This window comes from Acanthochromis polyacanthus, chromosome 15 (assembly GCF_021347895.1).
Source record: "Acanthochromis polyacanthus isolate Apoly-LR-REF ecotype Palm Island chromosome 15, KAUST_Apoly_ChrSc, whole genome shotgun sequence".
In the NCBI taxonomy this organism is placed as follows: domain Eukaryota; kingdom Metazoa; phylum Chordata; class Actinopteri; family Pomacentridae; genus Acanthochromis; species Acanthochromis polyacanthus.
Window position 1 is genome coordinate 20866723 of NC_067127.1, and position 13807 is coordinate 20880529.

Below are 13807 nucleotides of genomic sequence, written 5' to 3' on the forward strand. Positions count from 1 at the left end.
CCTTTTCAAAGTATCATAGCAAGGTAAATAAGAAAAGAACTAAATATATCTTTTTCCCTCTACAGTGGGCTTTGTTATTTTATATCTGATTAATATTAAAAATAATAAAGTGGAAACATTTACAGTAAGAATGATCTTGAAATTTAGACCAACACACATTTATAGTTTCGAAGAAAAAGGTTCTAATAACACCCTAAATAGATCTAGTATCTATATTACTTCAGGGTTCATACCTATTTAAGTGGTAGTTGTGTTCATGTGACGCCCTGTTAAACATGCACCTGTTTTTAAATACACTCTGGACTAATCTGTTCCTCATGCACCAGTGTTAGTGGACTGCTGGCTAATTGTGGGTTTAGCCGCTGGCGCTGACTCACAGAGAACACAGTGTTTGATGAGGACCAGCTCCGTTAGAATAAGCAAAGGTCGCACAATCAGTGCCTTTGAGGTAAACACCAGCGCTCATGCCGTGTTGTTATGATGGCTATCGGCTGTGCTGCAGCAGGCCGACCACTCTACTATCACGAGCTATGTTAGGTCCTATATGGAAAATTATTTGAACCTTGTGTTGGAAAATGCTCTCAGCTTTCAGATAGGATGTAAGCTGCTGGAGTGACACTATTTGACAACTTCAGATCAGCAGGAATTTACTCCACAGTTGCTCATTATTATCTGGTCGTCGCTCTGAGTATTCCAGTAAATATGACTGTAGAATAACTCAACAGCGAGAGGTTTGAATTATGCTGGAAGTTTTCCAATGACTTCTCCAGGCATCACAGCTTGAAACTCCTGATGTCAAGGCACTAAATAAAACGACAGACTTTGTAGTGAGAGCGAAAACAGCTTGTGAGTGTGTGGATGTCAACAGATATGGTGAATACATAGAGAGAACTGAGATATCGCTTTAGAAAGGCAGAGAAAATGAAATATTGTTCAAAAATATTTGCACCCAGCATATTCCCTGTGAACAGCTTTCAGGGTAATAGTGCAGCATGGCTCAGTAGCTTCAGATCTGTTATATTTTATGGGCATTGTCTGAAAGTTTTGTTCAGTTTATAGTTGCTTTCCTCAAGAAAACTGCTTCATTTAAACACAATATGCATTCATTACTGATTTTTATTGGGAACTTTATATGCTGATATTTTAGTAGAGGTTGAATTGTAAACAGTGGCAATAAACTAATAAAACTACATATTATAAGTTATCAAGGGTAAACAGAGTGCAAGATGTGATTTATGTTAGCTTTGATTGATATAGGTTGAAAATTTACACTACCGTTCAAGAATTTGAGGTCACTTAGAAATGTATTTATTTTTGAAAGAAAAGCATTTTTTTTTCAATGAAGATAACATTAAATTAATCCGAAATGCAATCAAGACTTTGTTAACGTGTTAAATGACTATTCTCGCTGGAAGCGACTGATTTTTAATGTAATATCTACATAGGGGTACAGAGGAACATTTCCAGCAACCATCACTCCTGTGTTCTAATACTACATTGTGTTAGCTAATGGTGTTGAAAGCCTAACTGATGATTAGAAAATCCTTGTGCAATTATGTTAGCACAAGAAAAAAAGTGTGAGTTTTCATGGAAAACATGAGATTGCCTGCATGACCCCAAACTTTTGAATGGTAGTGTATTATTAGATAGTAGAATCTACTTTTTATGTAGATTTGTAAAAATGTTATTAGGTCCGAAATGTATATTATATTGTTACATACATGATTTGATCATTGCATTTGACCCAAGAGAGGTCTAATGAGTAATAAAGAAAAGGGAAAGTGATTATGGAACTACAGGATAAGAAAACATTGCAAACATTACATTTACCGTGACTTTATCCACTCTCACTGACAATACAGGAGAGGTGTTTTTAACTTTTAATCTCGTAATAGCAAAATGAAAAGTGATCACTGTGCATGAAAGAAGCCACAGTTGGAAAGCTGTGCGTGACTTTGCATGTGTGGTGTTGTATCATAAAAGCGGTAACTGCAGCCTTCCGTGCAGCACTCTTTCAGCACAGAGGTATTTTACACCTGCAGTCGACTCTAATGTTACATTGTTTATGCGTTAACACATCTGCCACCTGAATAAAAAGCACATGGTCCCCACATGTTCTGCAGATGTTGTATTGGACACAGACTGCATTTACAATACATGTGAAAATTTGGTATGAAACCTGGCATGTTTTTATGAGGAGGCTGCGAGCTTTGAGCATTCATTATTCTGGGTAGACTCAGAGATAATGATGGCAGCTGTTGTGTGGAACCTACTCTGCTGCTCAGCTTCACCATGAAAGTATTCTGTACTCATTAGTCAGGTTATTATCAACTGCAGGGAATTTTAAGAAAAATGGTGAAGGACAATAATGATTAATGTATTTTTCCACCCACAGAAGCGGGTGGTGCTATTTTTCCAGTCTGTGTATATAAACTATAGCAGAAGAGAGAAGAAAAGTGCGCAACATGATGACGTCATCATGACAAAAGAATATAAGCGAAATCTGAAATGTTGAAGAGGACAGATTGTTGTTGGAACAATTACAAATACTACATCACTGCACACAAATCTGATACTGTCGTCTCTTAAGACTGTACAACATCAGCATCACTGGCTGACGTTCATATAAACTGGACTTATATCATCAGCATCATCTCAACCCATAACAAAATTAGCACAGAAATTTTTGCACTGCTGCTTTTTGTATTTTCACATTTATTTTACAAGCCACTTTATAATTGCTGTTGTCTACAGTGTATTAATAAAAATACAGTATTAATGATACTGTATTTATTCATTTTCATCCTTGTGCATATTATTATTATTATTATAGCTTTGGGCCACTGTCTGGTCCATCTCATCCCCACATACATGCAGAAACCAAAATCTGCAGAGCCTGTGAAGAAATGGCCCAGTGAATCAAAGCAGACAGTACAAGTTTGTTTTGACTGCACAGACTGGCGTGTGTTTGAAGCTGCCAACAACAGCCTGGATGATCTGACACTGACAGCTTACATCAGGTTCTGTGAGGACATGTGTATGCCAGCCAAAACTTTCAGGACTTTCAACACCAACATGCCATGGTTCACCACCAAACTGCATTAACTCCGCCATGCCAAGGAAGATGCCTATAGGAATGGGGACAGAGACCTGTTTAGGAAGGCCAGAAACACACTGAACAAAGAGATCAGAGTGGCTAAGAGGACCTACTCTGAGAATCTCAGCTAATGATCTTGCTTCAGCGTGGTGAGGCCTTCAAGACATCACCAACTACAGCAGACCCTCCCCCTTGCTGAGGCAAACAAAGACCTGGACAACAACCTCGATATATCTTCTATTTTAGGTTTGAAAGGGACACATTCACACCCCTCACACCTGAGGCTTCACCCCAAACTGTCTCTCCGTCACACTCGCAGTGCGTGAAGAGGAAGTGAGCCAGTTCTTCCAGAGGCAGAAATCCAGGAAAGCATCAAGCCCAGGCAGAGTGTCACTCTCCTGTCTTAAGGCCTGTAGGGCTGGCCCGAATTGTGGTTTCTGGCCTCCGAATATTCGGGCCCTATTAAAGACGAATATCCGAATGTTCGTTCCGCCCCGTAACGTCCGAGAGGGGGGCTTGGGGTGGACACGGCCCGAATATTCGGATCGGTTCGTCTGGTCTCCCGGGTCCAAATTTTGCCTTTGTTTTGTCTTCAGTTGAAATGAAGAATTCCCAAACAGCGGAGGTCTTCAGCATCTTGTCTTGTGTTTACGCAACGAAGTGAAGCGTGACGTCAGAGTCGGCGCAAATATTCGGATACCAAAATTAATATCCGGATACCGCCATAGCGAATGAATATTCGGATATTCGTGTCCAGCCCTAAAGGCCTGGGGCCTCATTTATAAAGCTTGCGTACGCACAAAACAAAGGTTTCGTGTGATTTATAAAAACAAACTTGGCGTGAGAATGTGTGCACTGGTGCGCCAACTTTGATTCTTGATGCTTGCGTACGCACAAAACAGGGCTAGAAAATGGCGTAAACCACAACCTTTGCGTAGAAAGTGGCGTACGCTGTGTACGTTGTGATTTCTAAAAGCAAACTTGGCGTGAGAATGTGCACACCGGTGCACCAAATTCAATGCTTGCTTAATCACATTTTGGAGACAGAGGGGAAGGCAGTGCCGGAGAGTGAAGTGGTGAATTGAAGCCGGATTGATCTCAAACCTTTATTGTCATCACATATGAGACTTGTCGAGCCGGATAATCATAAAGCCTCATTGTTGTAGATGTTCCTGTAGTGTGCCATTCGGCCTATGACTGTATTTGCAGAACTATGTTCATATATCAAACTTCCATCTTCAAATGATATAATAGAGCGGTGAGTGGCACTGATTGATTACTAATTTGGAAAAGGCATGTGACAATCAGTCCAATCGCTGATCAAGCGGATAAATAGCGGGTGACAGTCGTGCGTAATTTGGCACAATGGATGCGCTGGCATCGCTGGAAGATCACGTTAAGAATGGAGAGAGATTTTAGGGATCACGAAGATTTCCTGGCTAACAAGCCGATTTAGATTCCCTAGAGCAGTACTCTTGATCCTATGTGCTGAACTGGGCCCTGTCTTAGACCGACCCACCCACCAAAACCACGCCATCCTGGTACAGACACAGGAGCTGACGACTCGGGGGTTTCTGGCGACACCAGCTCCTTCCAGCGGGAATTGGCCGACAGGTATGTGTTTTATATGAAGAATATATGAGGTTACATTTGTTGTCTAAATCCTATCTGGGTCTGATATACAGTTAAATGATGTCCTTTAGGTCTGGGATATCACAACCATCCCTCAGCGCAATAATGCCAGCTGTTTTGGATGACATTATAAACCAACCCGGTCTCACGGGGATTCGTGAAACTGTCACGTAAGTTTTAGTTTCCGTTTCGTGCGCACCAACACGATTTCGCCATGTTTTTCGTGCCGCTCACCACGAAATGTTTTTCGCTGTGGTAATCACATCTGAAAGTGGTTTATACCGGCGGATTCATGACGATCTAAGCTGTCCATCGGCGTATACTGCTTGTGTGATTGCGTTTGCGGCCGCCGGCCGCCGGACATTCTTGAAATTCCTATGCAAATTGGTAAGTGTACCACCGGCTTGTGGTTAGGTTATGGTTAGGTTATGGTTAGGGTTATGTTTAGGGACGATGTCATGCAAAATATAGCGTTGGATTCGCCACGGTTTTACATTAAAAATATAATATACACATTCTTTTGAAATACGTTCTGAGTGGCACGAAAAGTCCGCCGTTTAAAATACATTGGTGCGCATTTCGTGGTGAGCGGCACGAAAAACATGACGAAATCGTGTTGGTGCACACGAAACCGAAACTAAAACTTACGTGACAGTTTCACGAATCCCCGTGAGATCGGGCTGTATAAACATGACCAGTCAATACATCAGGTTTCCTTACACTGTGGGTGAACAGGCCAACATTAAACGGCAATTTGCAGCGATGTCCGGTTTCCTAAGTGTAATCAGCGTAACTGACTGCACTCATGTTGCTGTAAGATCTCCGAGTGAAGATGAATTTGTCTATGTGAACCGAAAAAATGTACATTCAATCAATGTACAAATTATTTGTACATCGGACATGATCATAACAAATTTAGTGGCAGGGTGGCCTGGGTCAACACATGATTCATTCATCCTGAAGCACAGCAGTGAAAAGACTGTAGGCCGGCGCTGCGTACAATGCCGTGGATCAGCAGCTTATTTATATACAGATACATTCATGGGTTACTTTGCATTGACCATTCATGGTAAAATGTGGGTGTGTTGTGGGCGGAATGTGAGGTGGATCCATCTGTGCAATCTTCCAGCTGGTGTGTGATTTATCAAGAAATTGCGTGCAGCTGTGCTTACGCACAGTTTTATAAATCAGGGGCGAAGGGCATAAGCCCATTTCAGATTTTCGGCGTACGCAAACTTTTACTATGGATCCTACGCAATGTTTTATAAATGAGGCCCCTGGGCACCAGCTAGCTCCAAACTCCACCAGGATCTTCAACAGTTCCTTGGTGCAATGTGAAGTCTCTTCTACATTCAAACATTCCACCACCGTCCCGGTTCCCAAGAATTCCTCCATCACAGGACTGAACGACTACAGTAGCTCTGACATTTGTGATCGTGAAGTCCTTCGAGAGGCTGGTTTTGAGCCACCTGAGGACCATAGTGGGACCTCTGCTGTACCCCTGCAGTTTGCCTATCGGGCCAAAAAGTGAGCGCATGATGCAGTCAATCTGGGGCTGCACTACATCATGCAACATCTAGATGGCCCTAGAGGTTATGCGAGGATCCCGTTTATGGCTTTTAGCTCAATATTCAGCACTGTTATCCTTGAAAACTTTTCCACAAAATTCTCCTGCCTCAATGTGTCTCCATTCATCTGTCAATGGATCACCAGCGTCCTGACAGACAGGAGGCAGCAGGTGAGAGTGGAAGCAGTCACATGAACTACAATCTCTCAGGACCTGAAGTGGGAGATGAACATCCACTCCATCCTAAAAAAAGGCTCAGCAGAGGATGCATTTCCTACAACAGCTGAAGAGACCCGGTCTACCACAGGGCCTGTTGATCCAATTCTGCACTGCAGTCATTGAATCTGTCCTGTGCAAGTCTATCACTGTGTGGTTTGGAGCAGCTACACAGCAGGACAGAAACAGACTGCAAAGCACAGTATGGACTGAAGAAAACATCATCGGAGACCTCCTGCCCTCTATACAGGAACTGTTCTCCACTATAACCAGGAAGGGCAGGGAACATCATCAGAGATCTAACTCACCCTGGACAAAAAGTGTTCTCCCCCTTCACTCCAGCAGGCACTACAGAGCCCTGTGCATAAAAACCACGAGACATGAGAGTGGCTTCTTCCCCACTGCCACTACCCTACTAGACAGCTGAACCATTCTCAGCTCAAATGTTACAAATTTTTCATTAACTTTCTGTACAGTAATGCATCTGTACAATATTTTTTGCACTGTGAACAATATTCTTTGCTTTTTTCACTATTCTCACTTTAGCAATTGTCGCTTTACATTATTGTGTATATACATTCTTTTCTAGATGTGTAAATTAAAGCAGAATCTGATTCTTTGAAGACTGGGTGCTTAGAATGATAGTAGTTAATTTTTCATTTATGTCAGTCACTTTGACTGCTATATCATATAACCAAGCTCCAGAAAGATACCTCCAATGTGATGGAAATCTGTAGGCTGGAGGACAACAAGTATTCAGAGTGAAACATGTTCAGTAAGAGACATTCAGAGGTGTCAGGTTGAACTTCATTGCTGTCAATGACGATGTTCTTATCAAACAGCTACATGTCTGTGAAAGGGGTCAGTGAATACAGCTCAATTAGTATGTGTTAGGCAATATTATCAGGAAACACTGCATAAATGTCCACTGTTATGCAGATGATACCCAGTTATATTTATCTATGAAGCCAAATGAAACCAATCAGTTAGTCAAACTCATAAAGGCCTGGATGACCAGTACTTAAAATTCAGACAAAACTGAGGTTATTATATTTGGACATAAACACCTCAGAAACATACTATCTAACCAGATAGTTACTCTAAAGTATTGTCTTAGCCTCCAGTTCTACTATAAAGAACCTTGAAGTTATTTTTGATCAGGATATGTCCTTCAACACACATATAAAACAAGTCTGTAGAATGTTCTTTGCAATATTGTAAAAATCAGGAACATCTTGTCTCAGAGTGATGCTGAGAACATACACGAGTCCATACATTTATAATTTCTTGGCTGGACTATATTAATTCCTTATTATCAGGGTGTCCCAATAATTCTCTTCAAAACCTTCAGCTGATACAAAATGCTGCAGCCAGAGTTCTGACAGGAACCAGTAAGAAAGATCATATTTCTCCCATATTGGCTTCTCTATACTGGCTCCCTGTAAAATCCAGGATAAAATTTAAAATCCTGCTTCTTAATGACCAAGCTCCATCTTTTCTTAAAGACCTTATTGTACCACATCATCCTAACAGCAACACTTTGTTCTCAGACTGCAGCTTTACTTCTGGTTTCCGGAGTTTCCAAAAGCAGAATGGGAGGCAGAGCCATCAGTTATCAGCTCCTCTGTTGTGGAATCGGCTCCCAGTTTGGGTTCTGGAGGCAGACACCCTTTCTACTTTTAAGATTAAATTAAACACTTGATAACATTAATTTTTTACTGCTTCCAGTCTCATTTCCGTTGCAACAGAAGAGTGATTAGGAAACCTGTGGCTAGGTTTAGTACAGTTAACTGTCCTGACCTGCATGCAGGTGGGTATAAACAATTTACATGAGTACATTCACCATTACACCTCTAGTTAGAAGTGTTCTCTGTTGCACCATTAACCATGGCCAAAAGGGATGTGGTGGTGTACTGACACAACATGGAGTAAAGCAGGAAGGAGAGAAGTTGAACCCACCAGAGGTCAGCAAATATTAGGTTGCTGCCATGTTTCTGCTTATTAATATGTGTATCAGATTTTCACATGAGTAGTACATGCCAAAATGTGCACACACACAAACACACACTCTTCCCCAAACCTAAAGGAATAAACATGCTGAGCTGCACTGTCTCTCTCATACACTTACAGCCTTCATCGTCTTAAATAGAAGGCCAGACCAGAGGAAGGTACAGCTGGCCCTTTGGGGGGAAGCACTCTGGGTGACCCAGACCTGGAAGCCAGCCTCAGTCAGAAGATCCAAAACGACTGTCTGCCTCATCTATTATCCCTCCACAGTGGAAGGCTAAATTATTACAGGACTTTCACTCTGGTCCCTCATCCTGCTTCATTGGAGGCTCGAGGCCATTCTGCAGATGACATCATAAATTCTGCAATCTGTCCAAAAAAAATGGCTAACTTACAGAAATGCTGTCTTATTTTGAGTCGTTTGGTTTAGTTTGCTTCCTTGTTTTTAGTTTGTTTGGTTTAGTTTCATCATTTTTTTTTTCTCAGAGCATGTAGCATACATAGATTGGCTACGAAAGGCACAAACCTCCAGCTACCGTGGAACCAGGGACAGGAAGTCTTCACCTCACGTAGGAAGCGGTGCAAAGGGTATTAGGATGAAAATGATGAGGATTGTGGTACAACCCTCTTACTATTTCGGGTAGCAGCGGTTACAGTGTAGCATGGTACTCACATCATTGAGAAGCAATAAAGAATAAGTATTAGCTGTAAGTACGTCCTAAGGGGAAGCAAGACACAAGAGCCAGCACACTAATGCATATGAAACAGGAGACAACCACTGAATACAACTAAGTGACAGCCATAAATTGGGTAAACATACATCAGTCATATCACTGAAACCACTGCTGTCAGGTGAAGTAAATAACTAATCTTCTTGAAATATCACATCCAGGAGTGGGAAATATTAGGTTAGGATTATATTTTCAGTTTCCTTGAGGGTACCCTAAGGTCCACAGACTGTCTACGACCTTTCTGCAAGGGCAGTAGTGCACATATTCAGCAGAAGTGTTCAAGTGCAGAATACAACAGACTTTAAAATGTATGGAATGGAGTTGTCCAAGATGTCTAGAAAATAGTAAAATAACAACAACTACATATTTGTGGTAACTGCAGTTAACCCTGTTGTACAAAGCAGGTTCATGAGATACTTCAAAACCCCACATATTTTGTGGTTTACCTACATTTTGCCTGCATATTATTAGACATAAATACACAGCCATTTTATTACCAAACCACTGGATTTTCACAGGGAACACAGATGCAAATGAGTCTTTCAAGAATAGGAAACTTCTTCAGCAAGCTCTTGCCATCACCAAACTACTATGACGCACGGACCACATTGCCATTTATCTCACCTCCTTGGCACCCATTCCAAGTGTTGCCTCATCTCCTCTACCAGATGTCATTCCAATCTCTAACTCTTGCTCCCTACATCCCCATTCCTGTGACACTCTCCGGTGATATAGGGACGTGTAATCAGTTTTTGCATCAGTGTAATCGTGTTTTTGTCCACCAGCTTCTAACTTACGTATGTTAAAATATTCCTTTCACAATATACTCTAAGTGTTCTGTGTCTGGATCCAAAAACATCCTGAACCTCTCAGGTGCTCTGTCCTCATTTACTGATGGGAGTGCTACATTTTTGCTCTTCCAAGGAGGAATGGAAGTTTGAATTTGGAGATTCAAAGTGCCATTGGTGACAGACTTTAATCGAGAAGCTTTAAGTTTGATTCCCGCCTGGGACCATTATTGTCACAATATTTTATGACATTGTTTTCAGTCAGTATTTGGTTAACCACTGGGTCAAATTTAGGTAAAAGTAAAAGCAATTATTTAGGTTTAGAAAATCATCATGGAGGTAAAAAGTATAGAATTGGCTTAAGTGTTGCATGGATTGATCCTGCAGGAGAAATATTGTAAGCACTACCCCTCATCTGAGATCAGTTCATTAAAATGTTTTGTTGAGGGCATCCTCTGTTCATCTGGTCTATTATGGTACAAAAGAGAAAGTCCCTTGAATAGCTAAAGCTTTGAGAGCCTCTGGAAATTGTAAGCCCTTCCACCTTGGAAGTCCTTGTATTGCTACAAGGCCCCATCCATGGAAAAACACATTTTCAATGACTGCTTGGCAAAATCCCTGCCAAAGTGCCCTTGGGCAAGACACTGAACCCCAAAGCTAAGGTTGAAAGGCATAATGCAGGTGCAGATCATTTTCTGAAAGAGCAACCATTTTTGAACTGTGCTAATGGCACAAACCAATAACAAGTGATAGGGAGTCAGCAGCGATAATGAACTAGCAGGGACTGGTGGGGTGAGCCGGGCTTTATTTGCCATTGATTGCTGATCTGGCCCAGCTGTGCTCCCACCGCAGCTGGAGCCAATGGGCCAATCACAGCACAGCACAGAGAGGGTGGAGCCGAGAGACAAGGCAGGAGACAAGGGGGGGAGAGCAAGGAAGAGAAGATGAGGAAGAGGGAGGTGAGGAGAAAGAGAGAGAGAGAGAGAAAGAAAGAGAGAGAACAAGAGAACAAGAGGGGAAAGGAGAAGTCGGACAGGGAGCCAGGGCAGGACTGTGACAAAAACTGTCAGTTGTTGCTGGAGTTTCTCAAATCAGCCCAGCCTGGTAATTATTAGGAGACTTATTTTTCAAAGTTATTCTCATTGTCACTTCCATTGAGTCCAAGGCTGTTCATAGCTGTTGGTAGCTAGGGTTTAAAGCCGCAGTAGGTAGAAATCTGCAAAAGAAAATCACTAAAACAAAACTGCCAGAATTTCGTCTCACCACGTAAGCAAGACAATCAGAGAAAACAGCAACATTTTGACCCAGGATTCAAACCTCTACCTCTGTCAAACCCATTATTTGATTGCATTCTGATCTTAAAGATTCAGAACAAGAACTTTGTGGCAGTTTGTATTATCTGGCCTGCTGTGGGTGAAAATCTTTGTGATTGGCTCAAATATGCTTTTCTGAAACCTAAAAACAGAGCCAAGCGGATGTGCACAACCTAATTTTGTCTCAGACTACTTGAATTACAACATGCTGAAAGATTAATGTGGATTTTCGGCCCAATGGTGCCAAAAAAAAAAACATTGCCTAAAATCACAAATGGAAAAATCACTTTCAAGATGTTGACTTTCTTTATATAGAGGAAGCTACATTATCATTGAGTGTAAAACCAAAGGGCTTTTATTAAAACTGTGACTATCATTATAAGAGAGGCAAACAAAAGCACTGTTGTGGGACTAAGACTTCTCTTTATATGGATCACTGTTGCTGATTATGATTACCAGTGTTAAATCATGAGCTGTGGCACAGAGTATATGAATTAGTTATGGCAATAAATAGATTGTTGGTTTACATCCAGTAAGTTAAATCTGTTTATGAACTGTGTAGAGTAATAAGTGAAATGGGAGGATTGTAAAGAGTCTGAACTGAAGTGACATTTAACAAAGCACCGCAATAAAAAGCCTCAGAGAGAGAGGAAAGTGGGTGGGAGAGCTAAAATTTTTCTCAAAGTGAAGGGTGGTCAGGAGAGACTGTGGTCAGTAGCTGGACAGAGATTTAAAGGAGCTGAGGAGGACTGACCCCACTTACCTGCTGACGTATGTTATTACAGGGTGATTTATCAGGTTCTGAGCTGCGCAGGTAGATGACTTTGGCAGTGAAATGTCTCTCCCTGTTTTACCAAGCCAGGCCAAGACGTGAAAAGATCCACATACACATGCACGACCGTGTTTCAACAGGACCTTGAGGAAAGTGGAAAAAACAGATAGCCAGCTGAGAAATTCTAAAGGTCCATACAGAATACTTAAATTACTTGAGTTCAGCAGCGATTTGCCAAAATACTGTAGATGTTAACTATGTGGGATTATGTGAAGAATAGGCTCATTTTGCTCACGAGTAAGAGGTAAACCAAAAAGTTAAAAATAATCAGTTAATCTTGTAACTGGCCTAGTACTGCTTATTTTGTAATCATCATTACTCAGCCAAGGAACACTGCAGAACAAAGTGATGATTGCCGTTGGTTTGTCTGCCTGTCTGTTTGCAAAAACAGACTAACGGATTTGGATTAAATTTTCAGGGAATGTCAGAAATGACACAATGACCAAGTGATTAGATTTTGGCAGCGATGTGGCTTATATATATATATCTGGATCTACAGATTTGTTGAAGATTTCTGTACGTGTCACTGTAACTATGACTACAAGTGAACACTACGTCAGCTGCCTGCTGACGATCACATGATTGCGATCCTACTACAAATGGGCTGCTGTGAACTTATCGGGACTAATCTGTCGGAAATGATTTGATGAGTTAATTGTGGGGGTGTTTCCATAGACTGTATATATAATGGACGTAACATCTGAATCCAGAATTGAAGCCCACCCGGAAGTGTCAAAAACTTGCAATATCACGCCGTCCGCTAGGGTTGGCTCCAAAAAGCTTTTGCTCCATAGACCCCAATTCATTTTTGGAAAAAATAAAATTTGATAGACTGATTTTCTACAGGGCTGCTCAGTGGTATAGTGGTTAGCACTTTCGCCTTGCAGCAAGAAGATCCCTGGTTTGAATCCCGGGGTGGGCCTGGGATCTTTCTGCATGGAGTTTGCATGTTCTCCCTGAGCATGCGTGGGTTTTCTCCAGGTACTCCGGCTTCCTCCCACAGTCCAAAAATATGCTGAGGTTAATTGGTCACTCTAAATTGCCCGTAGGTGTGAGTGTGATTGTTTGTCTGTGTATGTAGGCCTGCGACAGACTGGCGACCTGTCCAGGGTGTCCCCTGCCTTCGCCCGAGTCAGCTGGGATAGACTCCAGCACCCCCCGCGACCCTAATGAGGATAAAGCGGTGTATAGAGGATGGATGATTTTCTACAGCTCAGGATTTTTTCCCCGTTAGTTTTCATGGTCAAAATGAGAGATCAGGTGGCCGATCTTAAAATAAATCAATACTGAATTTTAAATAAATCGTTAATGTTGGCAGAGCCAGGGGGCGTGGCTATACTTGATAGACAGCAACAGAAGCCTCTGCGGTAAAATGTGGGCGGGATAAGAGAGTCCTCAGCCAATCCTGCCCCTAGTTGCTCTCCGGTCCAGCCTGTTTGATGACGCTTTTTACGTCACTGGCTCCAAAAAATCCAAAACGGCGACCAGGAAGTAGCAAAATCTGGGCTTCATTTTCTCGGCGTTGAAACCAACAGGTGACGTCACGGTTAGTTTACGCCTGGGTGTTTCCAAGTCCCATTAATTCCCGCCGCCCGCTACATATTTAGGTCATGCGTTTTGGTAT